Here is a 15,746-nt window from a genome sequence, read left to right as displayed (position 1 = left end):
TTAATTCTTGTGCCCCTTCCCTCTTGGCTATATTTGTCCCTCCTTGCTCTTCTGTGTCACCACTACTGTGTTCTTACCTAATTGTATATTTATGGGAATGAGTCAAGCTCGTACTGTCCCGTGTCTTAAACCATTTTTATCGTACATATCCTTGAATTTATGAGTTGTTTTGGCACACAATATTTCATTCGGTAGTGCATTCCACTGATCAATTGCCCTACTTGGGAAACTAAATTTCCTTACGTCTTTATCACCTCTCTTTTTATGCAGATTTTTGCAGTGTCCTCTTGCTGATGCATCCCCATAGGTTATGTAATTATTTATGTCTACTTTCTCCTTCCCTGATATGCATATGTATAGCGTAATCATGTCTCCTCTTTTCCTTCTCTCCTGTAGTGGAGGTACATTCAGTTTTTCTAGTCTTTAGATTCCTTAAGCTTGGTACCCATCTTGTAGCGGCCCTTTGAACTTTTTCAATCTTATCTATGTGTTTTTTTAGATGACACCAGACTACTAACGCATACTCCAGGGTTGGTCTGATGAATGATGTTATTATCTTTCTTAGCATGTCTTCATTTATGTATGTGAATGCTGTTCTCATATTAGCAAGCGGTGTATACATGTTCCGTACCTTCTCACTGATGGGGTCAGCCGGAGATAGTCTGTTATTGATTTTCACACCTAGGTCCTTCTCTTTTTCTGATGTGTGTAGGGTTTTGCTTCCTAACTTATAATCCCAATCAGGTCTTTTTCCACTTTTATCAAACTTGATTACATGACACTTGTCCACATTGAATTCCATTTGCCATGTATTGCTCCATTCATGAAGTTTATTTAATTCTTCTTGTAGCTCTTTACACGAGTCTGTGTTAGCAATTCTTCTTTGTATTTTTGCATCATCAGCAAACATATTTAAATAGCTTTCATTTCCATTGTTACTGTTTATACCATTTATATACACTAAAAACATAATTGGTGCCAGCAACGAAGCCATGCAGAACTCTGCTAGTCACTTCTCTCCATGATGAGTAATTTCCCCTTAGTACTGTTCTCATATCCCTTTTTTCTTAGAAAATCTTGCATCCAACAATACAGTTTGCCTTGGATTCCTCCTTGATGATAGAGTTTCCATAAAAGTCTTTGGTGCGGTACTCTGTCAAATGCTTTCTTGAAATCTAAATGGATACTGTCCACCCATCCTTCTCTGTTCTGTAGTGTTTCCGTAACTATCATAGTAGCTCAACAAATTAATAATACATGATTTTCTCTTTCTGAAACCAAACTGTCTTTCTGTTATAATATTGTGTTCTTCTAAACTTTTCTTATCAGCTTTTGTAAAACCTTGCTTACAACACTGGTTAGTGATACTGGTGGTAGTTGAGTGGATTTTGTCTATTCCCTTTCTTGAATAAGGGAACAATGTTTTCTTCCAAATATCAGGTAGTTTACCTTGTCCCAAGGATTCCTTGAAAATCAAAAATACTGGTTTACCTAACTCCTTTGCACATTCATGTAGCAACCAACATGAACTTTCATCAGGACCATTTGCTTTTCCTTTGTCTAATTTACTTAGCTCCTCCTGTATTTCTTTTTCTGATATTTGTGTATCTTGTAGTATGTGTAGGCATGCATTTTCTATATAATCCCTCTCAGAATTATTTTCTTTGGTAAAATCTGATTGGAAATTCTTATTTAGTGCTTCACAAATATCCTTCTATTGCGTGTAGGTGATACCCTCATCTGTAATTATTTTACTTTAGCTTTTACTTTGGTTTTGCTTCGGATGTAGCTGTAAAATAGCTTCGATTGGTCACTACTTTTATTTACGAAGTCCTCCTCAAACTGTTTTTGGGCTTCCCTTCTTATTCTTGTATAATCGTTTCTTGCCTGTTTATAGTTGTTATATGCCCTTTCACTATTGTGTCTTCTGTATCTATTCCACAACAAATCCCTTTTTTCTTTTGATTTTTTACATTCTGTATTAAACCATTCTTTATATTCTTTTCTGCTTCTTTGTGCAGTGGGATGTACTTGTGGACTCCTATTTCATAAAGTTCACAGAATTTTTTATAAATAACATTAAAATCTGGTCCTCTAAGCTCTTTTTCCCAGTCTAAGTAATATTTTTTTAGGTCACGATAATTGCCCTTTTTGTAGTTAAGGCTCTTTTTGTAACTTTTATAACTATTAACTATGTCCATGCCACGTTGAGTACACGGCTTCCCGTCCGATCAGCGAAGTTAAGCAACGTTGGGTCTGGTTAGTACTTGGATGGGTGATCGCCTGGGAACACCAGATGCTGTTGGCATAACGTTCTCCCTACGTGTCAAGTGGGGTTGGTGGAGGATTGGTGGCCCTCCCTGTAAAACAATTAACTTTAAGCCCTTGGCCACCCCTTTAGGGATACATGGCGTCTGGCAATGAATGAATGAACTATGTCATATGAAATCCTGACGTTGTAACTTAATACTACGTGGTCACTTTTGCCGAATGGTGGGTGATACGTTATATTGTCAATATCATTTTGCTGCCTAGTAAATATAACATCTAGTACTGATGGTATGTCAAGTCCTCTTTTTCTGGTGCTTTTTTTACATGCTGTGTTAGGAAAAACTCCGGCACAGGGTCCAGAAGAGTTAATTCCCAGCAGCTTTCGTGGCTTTTTATATCTAGAGTATTCCAATTTATATTTGTATTGATATCACCAGTTAGTATAATTCTTTCAGATTTCTTCTCCATTCTATGTAGTACCGGTATTGCTCTTAAACTTTGAATTGTTTTCTCCGCCAGGTCTTCATATTCTCTTTTTTCCAAAATGTTTGATCTGCGCGGCATGTATAAATTTGCCACAATTACTTTCCCTTCAGACGTACTAATCTGTACAGTGATCAGTTCTACCCGTGATGGTACATCTAGTTCTATTTCCTTGACTTGCAGATTTTTCTTTGTTAATATTATAATTCCTCCTCCTTTTTTTAAGTTCCTATCTCTTCTCCATATATTGTATTCCTCTAGGTTTAGTGTATCGTTTGATATCCTTGGTGTTAATTTTGTTTCAGTTAGGCAAACAATATGTGGTTCCTTTTCTTTGATATAATCGTTCATCTCTAGTATTTAGATACTATTCCATCTACATTTGAGTACATCAACTTAATCATCTTGTTTACATACTTGTCATGATTTGGGCCTACTACCTTTCTCCTTTTTATTCCCTCCTGTTTATGTACCACTTCCGAACCTGCAGTCCAATTACTTTGTAAATAAATGTGTTCTTCTCTTCCTCTGATCTTCCCTCATTCTTTGTTTTTGCCTCCTCCCTCTTCTCCTTTAGTAATCCAAGTTCCTCCTGAGTTAGGCATCTCTTTATCCATACATTTTTGAAGTCCTCTTTTTCCATAAGTTTGTTTGCTTTTTTCAGTATTTTCTCCACAGTGTTTACACTCCGGAAGGATATTTTCAGGGGCCCTGATTTATTTTTCTCATATTTCCCCAGCCTTTTGTGTTCCTCTGTGTCTTTACTATAGATTTCTTCTAACATTTCCTTCAATATGTTCATTACATTTTACATCTCCCCTTTGTCCCTCGAAATCTTTTATTTCTTCTTCCTCTATACCAGTGATTACTATAGATTTGTTGATGTCTGCTGAATCTTTGACCAATTTTGGATTGTGTTAGATATTTTCTTCACTTCCTTTTTAATGCTGTTTTCTTCAACTCTTGTTTCTAAGTCTTTCCATACTTTCACCATTTCAGCATACGTGGTTTCCACATTTTTGTAGCTTTGCATCGCTTCATTTATTTGGGTTATCTTCTCCTCAGTATCACTATTATGATCTATCAGAGTGCTTGCCTGCCTTATTGTCTCTGTATCATTTCTGAATTCTTCCATAATACTCTCATGGTTGACAACTGTGCTTGCCATTTCACTAATCTTCCTTCTAAGTGTACCTACCTCAACTGATAATTCCTCAATTGTTGTGTCTTTCTTATTACCGGTAATCTCCTTTGATAAATTTTCATTTTCTTCGTTCTGCATGTGCAACTGTTTTTTAATTTCATCAATTTCACTCTGAAAAGCCTTCTCTATTCTGTGCACTCGTTCTACCAGTTTACTATGTGTCTCCATTTCCACAAGTTCCTGGTAGAAATCATTGGCCTGCTTTCTACCTTTGTCCCATTTCTTAACTCCTTCCAAAGGTGATTTGCTAAAGATTGTGGCCATCTTCTGGTCCTGACAGAAAATTTCTACTTACAGTTTTCCATTCCTATCTGTCGGAGACAAAACAGTCAACACTGAATCACCTGATTTGCTTGTTCGGCACTGCTGCCTACTTCGTTGTATTGTGTTGTTGGAACAACACTTTTACTTAAACTATATATATATATATATATATATATATATATATATATATATATATATATATATATATATATATATATATATATTATGCGAGGAAGAAGGAACCAAAGGCAACGACCCCACAAAACTGTTCCTTCCAAGAGAAAAACAAAATACAAGAGAGAGTCAAATTCAAGATCCGATCATTTCGAGATGCCTGGACACATTGCGCTTGAAAGACTGGAGATCATAGGAAGCAGGAAATACAGACAGAGGGAGACAGTTCCAGAGCTGACCGCTTGCATAAATGAAGGACTGGGAGTAATGGTTAACTCTTGCATTAGAGAGTTGGACAGAAAAGGGATGAGAGTTTGCTGCTAGATGGGTGCTACGCGCCCGTCGTAGAGGTGGAGGAATGCACGCAGACAGGTCAGAGGAGCAGTGACCATGGAAGTAGCGATAGAAAAAAGATGAAGATGCAACAGTGCGGCGAGGAGACAGAGGTTGAAGGGAGTCAATAAGAGGAGGAGAGTTAATGAGGCAAAAAGCCTTTGACTCCACTCTATTGAAAAGAGCTGTATGTGGGGAGCCTCCCCACACATGAGAGTTGTACTCCACGCAGGGGCAGATAAAACCCTTGTATAGAGTCAACAATTGTGCAGGGTTAAAGAAGGAACGGAGTCGGCATAGCACACCCAATCTCTTGGAAGCAGATTTTACTTACCTACAGTATATACCTACATTCCTTTTTTCATTCATATACAACCCTATAAACTTTACCAGATCCTCTTCAGCAATATCCCACTCACAGACATACCAACACTAGCAATGAATAAACACCAACATGCTCATTCCATATGCAGGCCAATATCTCAATCAGAACACTGTCTTGCCAGCCCCCCTCCCCCAACTTGTAGAATAGGCTCCCACAATAATTACACGCATAACAGAGCACAGCAATAATTACACGCATAACAGAGCACAGCAAAACACATACCACAAAAAGACGCAAACACTGCATCAACACTGAAAGGGACTTATGGGACGATCCTATAGTTTTTTTTTTTTTTTTTTTTTTTTATGTGTCCGACTCTGGGCATAGGCTTCACAGCCTGCTATCAAGGCCCAGCAGTCCTCCTACATAACGTACACCTCTACATGTCACCACTTCGGCGCTAAGACCCACCGTCCATATTGAATACATGCTAGGGCTGTCTCATACAGGACTGGTGCATTGGTATTAGCGGGGGTATTTTTACGACATGTCGGCGGGTCTTCTGGTAGATCAGTAAAGCCTGATTTAATGAAATTCAAATCCTTGAACTGTTCCCTGCCCCAGCCGGGATTCGAACCTGGGCCCGTTGGGACCGCACGCCACCTCTCTACCGGTTGAGCCACCGCCTCCCCCTTACTTACTTACTTACTTACCTGCGGTCGACGGCTGTGCTCAACCAACTGGTCATGAGTTAAGCAACAACAGCTCACTGCCATCTCCTCCTTCAAGCCCTACGGTCGCCCTTACTAAACAACCTGCATTACTACTTTTAGCACACTTTACACTGACACCCCATATCCCTCTTAGCTTCACTCCGTACCATGAGTCAGTGAGCCGTGGACCGGGTGATTAAGAGAGGCTGTGGGTGTGGGCAGTTACAATGGGGTGTTTTTGCAGGGGACACTCCGTATACCGGTATGTCTCTTTTATTCCAGGATGTGAAATGGACAGGAAGTAGGGGCTGTCAGAATGACAGCAGACACTATTCAGGGATGGCTCCGATGCGATTACTTGCCATAACAAGTACAATCTCTCATACCTTCCTAACACGGAGATATTAAGTCTTTATAAGCATGTTGTATTAGTCTTCCTAGCTTCTATAGCTATATCATCCCCTAAAGCGGCTAAAGCATAACGTTAATACACTAAAGTATAACCGAAGAAAACAAATGATTTCTCAATAATCGTCTTTCTTCTTTCCCAGATGCCTCTAGCTCTAATATGGCAAAACCAATTATGGTTGTTTTTAACAGATGGGTTTCATTCACCTCTAGATCTAATGCACAGTAGATATTGCCCAATAAAAAGCAGATGAAATAGGTCGGGAATGGGTCAGTTTTATAGTTTTTATCCAGTTAAGATCAAACTTGGTAGAATAGTAGGTGGTCAGCAATGAATAAAGTGGTTCAGTTTTTTGCACAATAAGAGAGTTAAAGGTCATAAAACAGTGTCAAACTTTTAGCCTTTTAGCATTTTTTTTATTCGATTATGAGTAACCTTGGTGGACAGGTTTGGGGTCGGCCAAAGAATAAATTACTTTGAGAACAATAGGTCAGAGGTTAAAGTCACAGGGTAAGGTCAACTTAAACATTTTCTGATCCAAATTGGACGAAACGTAGTGAAGGGGTTAATAGTCACACATGGATGAAGTACAGTATTTCATGTTTGATAATAATCAGCCAGATGTCAAGGTCATAGAGTACTGTCATCCCTTCACCTTATGTATATATAAATGATTGTATGGGACTCTCTCTCTCTCTCTCTGTACATCTTTTGTATTTGGCGTTGTATAACGGGGTGCAGGGGATATACAATATCCACCACTTGGTGGTCGTGAAAGTCGACTCAAATGAAATGGAGGAACAGAGGAAGGGAAGAACAGGAGGAAGTAGTTCATACAAGGAGGGTAGAAAGGTTGCAAAAGGTTGGAAAAAAGGCAGGTTATTAGAAAGAAGTGGAGGAGAAATTGAGAAAATATGGATTAGAGCAGATGGGGGACGTGGAAGGTGTGTGCAAGATATTCATAGAAGAATTAATTGCAGCCAATGAGGTGGTGTGTGGGGTGAAGTGAAAAAGAAAAGGGATGCCAGGAACTGCATGGTGGAGTGAAGAGGTGAACCTGGCTGTGGCACAAAAGAAGAAACCATATAGTGAGTGGATGAGACACAAGGGCGTAGAGGAATTTGAGAGATGGAAGAGTGAGTTATATGTAGAAAGGATGAGAGAGAGGTGGAAAGATTTATAAGAGAGAGTCAGAAGAGACTGGATGCGGAATTTGGAAGGAATTTGAAGGTAATGTGGAGGGAATGTAAGATAATGTTCTGGAAGGAGGTAAAAAGAGTTAGACAGGGTGATAAAGAAGTTAGTCGGGGAGTGAAAAATAAAAATGATAGATTGCTAGTGGAGAAGGGAAAAAAAGTGAGCAGATGGAGAGAACATTTTTAGGAATTGTTGAACATAGAGAATGAAAGTAAAGCAAGTGTAAGTGGCTGGGGAATGGTTGAGAGAAGGAGTGATGTGAGAAGAGAGGAACAAATCAGTAAGATGGAAGTTGTGGAAGCAATGAGGAAAGTTAAAATTGGGAAAGCCCCAGGAATTGATGGAGTATGTTATGAAATGCTGAAGTATGGGAAAGAGATAGTAGTAGGATGGATGTGGAAGATGTGCTGATTGGCCTGGGAGGAAAGTAAAGTCCCGGAGGATTGGAAATTAGATATAATTATTCCCCTGTACAAAGGAAAAGGGGAAAAAGAAGTGTGTGGTAATCATAAGGGCATTTGTCTTCGTACTGTAAGAGGAAAAATATATGGTAGGATACTTATTGACAGAGTCAGGGAAATAATAGAGAAAATAGTTGGAGAAGAACCTGGAGGTTTTAGGAAGGGAAGAGGTTGTGTAGATCAGATAATCATTCTTAGGTTTTTATAGGAAAAGTTTCTAGAGCAGGGAAAGAAGTTGTATGTGGCTTTTATGAATTTGGAGAAAGCATATGACAGGGTGGATATACAAGGAATGTGGAAAGTCTATCTATCTATCTATATACCTAGGCTGCTTCCCCCAAGGAAAGGGAGGTAGCCGAGACAGGACGACTCACTCTCCATTTACTCATCCATTCAAACACATTCATTCGCATCTTAGCTCCAAAGGGGAGAACGGACAGATCCTCACCGCATCACACTGCACAAGGGTCAACTGCGCAATGCAATCAGTGACATCCGCAGCAGGGCCCGACAGCGGAACTGGTTTACCCCTGCCACATCATAACAGACCCATCCCCTTACCCGCACCTGACCTGACTAGCTGATCAGACCAAATGCGGGAGAATATCCCCTCAGGGCTGCGTCATCACTTATTCATTCACAATTTCTCTCCATTTATTTGTCACGCACAGCCACTCTTCCTTGCTCAACAGACATCCCTCTCGCATCCAGCGCTCTCTTCACACTGTCCATCCATCCTATTCGTGGTCTTCCTCTCAGCCTTACACTTCTCACTTCAGATCTAGTTATCTTTTTCACCAATCGCTCATTATCCATTCTCTCCATATGCCCAAACCATTGCAACACCCTCTGCTCAACTCGATCAGCCATCTCCCGAACAACTCCAGTTCTCCTTCGCACTTCATCATTTCGCACTCGATCCATACGCGTCACTCCACACATACTCCTCAGACATCTCATCTCCATTACATTCAAACTTTTCCTCTCTGCTACACCCATATTCCATGTTTCAGCCCCATATAATGCAGTCGGTACCACAACACCCTCATACAGCCTTCTCTTTACATCCATTCTAAGCGAACGACATTTAAACACTTTTTTCATTCCTCCCAGCACCTTTCCTACTTCATTTATTCTAAACTTCACTTCTGCATCTATTCTTCCATCCACAGCAACATGTGACCCTAGATATTTAAAACAATCTACCTCCTCAAGCAACTCACCATTCAAAACTATATTCATCCCCCTACCATCTATCAACCTCGTACACTTCATCACTTTACTCTTATTCTCATTTACTTTCAATTTCCTCCTTTCACACACCCTTCCAAACTCCTCTACCAACTGTCTCAATCTCTCCTCTGAATCAGTCACCAGTGCAGTATCATCTGCAAACAGCAGCTGCTTCAGATTCCACTCTCCTCCATCAACATTTACCAGACTCAGACCACCTAAAACTCTTGCATTCACCTCTCTTACAACACCATCCATGTAAATATTAAACAACCAAGGCGACATCACACATCCCTGTCGCAGCCCCACTCTCACGGGAAACCAATCACTCACAGCATTTCCCACTCTTACACACGCTCTACTATTTACATAAAAACTTTTCACCCCTTTTAATAACCTACCATCAAGTCCATACATTCTTAAAACAGTCCACAAAGCCTCCCTGTCAATTCTATCATACGCTTTCTCTAAATCCATAAATGCCCAAAACACATCCTTGCCTTTCGCTAAATACTTTTCACACACTTGTCTCACAGCAAACACCTGATCCACACATCCCCTCCCTCTCCTAAAGCCACACTGCTCATCACTAATCACTCCCTCTGTACCCTCTCTAACTCTCATAATTAACACTCTACCATACACTTTACCTACAACACTCAACAGACTTATACCCCTAAAGCTAGTACATTCATACTTATCACCCTTGCCTTTATACAACGGGACCACACAAGCACTTGCCCAGTCAATTGGCACCATACCTTTCTCAAAGCACACATTCAACAATCTTACTAACCAGTCAACAATAGTCACTCCACCACCCTTCAGGCATTCCACAGCACACCCATCCATACCTGCAGCTTTCTCTGTTTTCATCTCCTTTACTGCCTTCTCCACTTCCTCCTTCGTGATCAAAGAATCATTCAACTCTCCCAACACATTTATTCCTTGCACTCTTCTATCCACCACAATCTCAGCCACCCTTTCCTCCTCTACATTTAACAATCTTTCAAAATACTCTGCCCATCTCTTCCTTACTGCATCCATCTCAATTAACATTTTTCCATCCTCTGCTTTTATTCGTTCTTCCTTCCCAGACTCTCCCTTTCGCACCCTTTTCACCTCCTTCCAAAACATTTTCTTATTCTGTTGAAAATTCTCTGTCAGCCGCCTACCCCACCTATCATCTGCTGCCACTTTAGCATCACGTACAGCCCTTCTCACTCTATTCCTCTTTTCCTTATACCTTTCATATGACATCTCATCCTTCCTCTGCAGCCACACTTCATATGCACGTCTCTTCTCAGCCACAGCCATACGTACTTCCTCGCACCACCATTCACTTCCTTTTCTTACACCACCACCCACACGTCTCACACCACACACCTCTTCTGCATGCCCCACCACAGCACTCTTAAACAACTGCCATTCCTCCTCCACGCTGCCATTTTCCCGATCTTTCACTGCGTTCCACTCATCTTTCAATTTCTCTTGATACTCTATCTTTTTCTCTCTTTTATCCAACTCACTCACTTTCAAAACCTCCCTGCCACACCTAACCCTCCTAGCTCTCACCCATCTCTTACCTACTCTTAACTTTCCCTCCACCAGGTAGTGGTCAGACATACCTCCACCCTCCCCTCTCAGAACTCTCACATCCAACAATCTTCCTATTACATTCCTAGACACAACCACGTAGTCCATCAAGGCTCTATCAACAACCCTTCCACCCTCCTGTCTCACCCATGTATACTTATAAATATCTTTCTTCTCAAACAGCGTATTCCCAATCACCATCTCTCGCTCAACACACATCGCTATCATTCGTTCCCCATTTTCATTTCTTCCAGGCACACCATGCATACCAACTACGCCTTCAACTGCCACATTTCCCACTCTAGCATTCAGATCTCCCATCATTACCACATTCACATTCGCTCCAAAACTCTGCAGACACTCATCAACATCATTCCAGAAAGACTCCCTCTCTTGTTCATCCCTTTCACTACCAGGCCCATATGCACTCACAAACACCCACAACTCACGTTCAAATTTCGCTTTCACCCACATCAGTCTCGATGACACCTCCTTCCATTCAATCACACACTGCTGTACTTCCGGACTCACTAACAAGGCCACACCTTCTCTTGCCCTTCCTCTATCAACACCTGACAATCTTCCATTCACACTTCCAAACATAGATTCCCCCTTCCCTTTCATCTTGGTTTCACTCAAAGCTAACACATCCAACTTTCTTCTCACAAACATTCTCCCAATCTCCTCCCTTTTAGCCTCAATTGTACTACATCCACGCACATTCATAGACCCAATCTTCAGGGTACGGGGATAACTCCATCCCCCATCCCTTTCTCTGGCCTGTCTCTTTTTAGGAACTAAAAAACAGAGGAGGGGGTCCCTAGTCCCCTCACACCGCCCCTTTTAGTCGCCTTTTACGACACGCAGGGAATACGGTGGCAGTATTCTTCCTAACACAACCTGGCCGCAGAGTAGTAGTACCACCCCATAGTGCGGCCAGGCTGTGTCCCCCCCGCCACAGGGGGGTAAGTACTAAGAATATATGGAGTAAATGGGAAGTTGCTGAATGCCGTGAAGAGAATGAATGAGGGTGCTAAGGCTGGAATGTGTTGGACAGTGAACCGCGTGAATTTTTCTATTTGAAACTTGGATTGAAACAAGGATGTGTAATGTCTCCATGGTTGTCCAGTCTGTATTTGGATGGGGTTATAAAAGAGATACAAGGTAGGGCAGTGGATGTTGGGGTAGCCTTAATGAGAGAGGGCAGTGTTTGGAAACTCCCTGTACTGTTGTTTGCAGATGATACTGTGTTGTTAAGTGAAGACGAAGCAGAGCTGCAAAGCTCAGTGAATGAGTATGGGAGAGTGTGTAAGGAGCCGATTTTAAAGGTGAATGTAGGGAAGAGTAAAGTTATGGTCTTCAAGAGAAATGAAGTCACTGAATGTACCATGAGGTTTTTGGAGAAGGAAATGGAAAATATGAGTGCATTGAAGTACTTGGGTAGTGTGATAAGTAATGATTGAAGTTTGCAGGGTGAAGTGCTTGAAAGGGTACAAGGAGGAAAGGTTACTGGATCTTTGAAAGCAGTGATAAGAAACACGGAGGTGAGCATGGAATTGAATAAGTTACTACATAATAGTATTGCGATACCACTCTAACGCATGGAAGTGAAGCTTGGACGTTGTTGGAGGGACAGAAGTCAAGAGTGAGAGCAGTGGAAATTAGTTATTTGAAAGGAGCATGTGGGGTCACATGAAGAGACAATCTGACAAATGGGGAAGTGAAAAAGCATTGTGCTATGGATGTGGATGTGATAGAAAGCGATAGGAGAAATACACCGACATGGTTTGCCCATGTGGATAGCATGGATGGCGAGAGACTGAAGAGCGAGGTGGAGGGGAGAAGAGGAAGGGGGAGGCCAAGGATGAGATGTAGGGATGGAGTGGAGATGTATATGCGAGAGGGGTGTGTGAGCTGAGATCAGGGCAGTGAAATGACAGGGGACAGGGCGACATGGAGGCGATTTTTTTGTTGTCACCCCTTTATGGGATTAAGGCGTTTGGCAATATATATATTTGTGGTAGGTGGGGGCGCTCACCATCCACTCACTCCATATAATGCTGCTCTCGGGTGTCTGCCCTTTCCTTTCCTCCATCTTTCTTTCCTTCCATCTTCTTCTGTCTTTCTTTCCTTCATTCTTTCCTCGTCCTTCTGCCTACGGGTAACTTTACACTCCCTCTTCTGTCTTTCTTTCCTTCATTCTCTCCTCTTCCTTCTGCCTGTGGGTGACTCTGCACTGAGTGACAAATCAATATGGTTTCCTGTACACCAAGAAACCATTTACTACGCTGGGTGGTAACCATATAACCAAATTTTGGCGCCTGGTGGTTTAGTGGGTAATTATGGAGCTCTACTCGGATTGAGCCGGTGAAGGTTTACATCCGAGGGGTGGCTGTGGTTTATTGCTCACGTGATGCCACTCAGGGATGAGTGAGGCTGGTCACTCTCATTTTAAATGGCAGGACCAACTTGCCTAGCCCCGGGCTCTTACGCTTCACATGGGGCAACGTAGAATTGGATAATGAATGAATGTTTATATATATAGATAGATAGATAGATAGATAGATAGATAGATAGATATAGATATCTATCTATCTACCTATATATATATATATATATATATATATATATATCAACCTATCTATCTATCTATCTATCTACCGGGTATATAGTACTGCATTGGCGGACACAAGGGGAACTGTGGTTGAACCAGTGCCGCTTACTATAAAGTATGATTGCACCCAATCGGCGCTCGTGGGCCGATTACACTTGGTTCACAGACTACACACACATCCAAAGCCACTCCAACACTACAATTACACTTACAAGCACTTCTCACCCTACATACAATCTCTACCAGACAGCCTAAGCCACTTGGTAGAGATACATTGGCTGTATCGTCCCCACTTCGGTTGGGATAGGCCGGTCCTTCAGTTGATACTCAAACGGCTGATGATGATGATATATATATATATATATATATATATATATATATATATATATATATATATATATATATATATATATATATATATATATATATCAACCTCTCTATCTATATATATCTATCATGTCTATCTATCTATGTCTGTATACACACACACTCACACACACACACACACACACACACACACACACATATATATATATATATATATATATATATATATATATATATATGTAGGTAGGTAGGTATCTACCTATCTATATTTATATATATATATATATATATATATATATATATATATATATATATATATATATGGCTGTATCTATGGAGAGTGAGAGAGAGAGAGAGAGAGAGAGAGAGAGAGAGCGACACACACACTCACACACGAGCATAAAAACATGCTATTAAAAGGATGAAGTTGCAGGGATGCCAGTGCACGAAAAAATCATCGGAAGAATTACTAGGCAGTAAAACTACATATAATATCACCCCTAAACTTATTTTTCAATAACATTTTTTAAATTGAGTGGTTCGCTAGAATTTATACCATTAATATGGCACGGGTGCGTTTATGCTACATCATAAAGGAGCGCACTGGAAGGGAAAAAAAAAATGATGTCAGGATGGGATATTGTACCGTTTTACTCCCTTGACCTTGTTCCGATGGTTTGGGGCGCACTATCCTTACATCTACTGCACGGAATTGCATTAGATTTAGCAATGTGGTTGAGAAGCATCAGAGGAACAGGTGATTCATTTTTGGCCAAAAAAGGTCATGGCCAAGGGCGAAGTCAACTAGGACTGTTTTTATCCGATTTTAGAGATATCGGGTGAAATGGTCGAGGGACAGGAAAGTGTGAGGCGATTCAGTTTTGAGAATAATCCATCAAAGGTAAATTTTGGAGGTTGACATCATATATCTGGCCCTTAAATCAAATATAGCTGATTCAGTTGGAAAGTAACGGGGCTTGAAGTTGTTCGAAGATGAAATTACTCTATTCCCAGTATGTCAGAAGTCAAGGTCACAACTGAAGAACCAAATATGGTGGAGGGACTGAGGGTCAAGTAAGAAATAAGTACGTCAGTCCTAAGAACGATCGGCCGAAGGTCAAGATGACGAGCAGGGATAAAGTTCGGGTTCATGGCCCTTCAACACGATATTTGGGCGCCTGTTGTGTTGGAATAGGTTGCTCATCTGTTTCTAAGCATGGCGCTGGATCGCGTTATAAACAGCAGATCGGAAGTGGGGAAAGCAATTCAGTTCATCACGTCTTCATAACAGTTTTCTATTATTATTTCATTACCTAACTACAAAACCACAAACGCCTACTTATCATGAGGACGTGCCTTTATACCAGTTGGAAAGTGTGGTTATTGCACTTTCTGAGTGCTTATGTTATTACTTGTATCCTTCAGGGACAATCATATCTTCAGAATCTATAAATACGACGGTTGAGAGGAATCCGTAGGAGACTGAGATGGAAAGGAGGAAAAAGATTGGGAAACAGAGTGAAAAGATGCGATAGAGTGTAAGGGAGTAAGGATGGCGTGTCATGGGCACAGGGGCCGTTACTGAGTAAAGATGAAAGAGACTTTTTGTCGGGTCACCATTAACGAGTACAGCACGCGCTTCCAGACAATAGATAGAGAGACAGAGAGAGATATAAGTATATAGACAGATAGATAGACAGACAGATAGATGGATGGATAGGAAGATGTACAGAGAGACACGTATTTACAGAACAGTATAATATAAAGGCTAACATTGTATGTTTATAATACACAGGTGTATCAGTGTCTTTCCAGTCTATAGATGGTGGTCAATTCATTGCTGTTAATTTCCCTATCATATTATGTTTAGCGGACTGACATTTCAGAGTATTATTATTCTTAATGCAAAGGAAGAAGGAATCAACGGTTAGATATCTGTAACATTGTTCCCTCCAAGGAAAAAGAAAAACAAGGTAACAGAGAGCCAAATTCAAGATCTATTCATTTCGAGATGCCTGGACACACTGCGTCTGAAAAACTGGAAGTCATAGGCAGTAGGAAATACAGGCATAGGAACCAGAACTGACCTGTCGCATACATGAAGGACTGGCAGTAACGATTAACTCTTGCGTTAGAGATTTG

At 40.9% G+C, this 15,746-nt stretch overlaps 1 pseudogene; it reads left to right on the top strand.

Moving 5' to 3' along the window:
• The first annotated feature begins 2,189 nt into the window (after nucleotides 1–2,189).
• On the top strand, nucleotides 2,190–2,308 carry LOC145400608 (5S ribosomal RNA; annotated as a pseudogene).
• Nucleotides 2,309–15,746: the final 13,438 nt, after the last annotated feature.

The sequence above is a fragment of the Coenobita brevimanus genome, chromosome 52 (genome assembly GCF_032717465.1).
Source record: "Coenobita brevimanus isolate Jiangsu-jjx chromosome 52, ASM3271746v2, whole genome shotgun sequence".
Lineage (NCBI taxonomy): Eukaryota > Metazoa > Arthropoda > Malacostraca > Decapoda > Coenobitidae > Coenobita > Coenobita brevimanus.
This window is presented reverse-complemented; position numbering and strand designations above follow the sequence as displayed.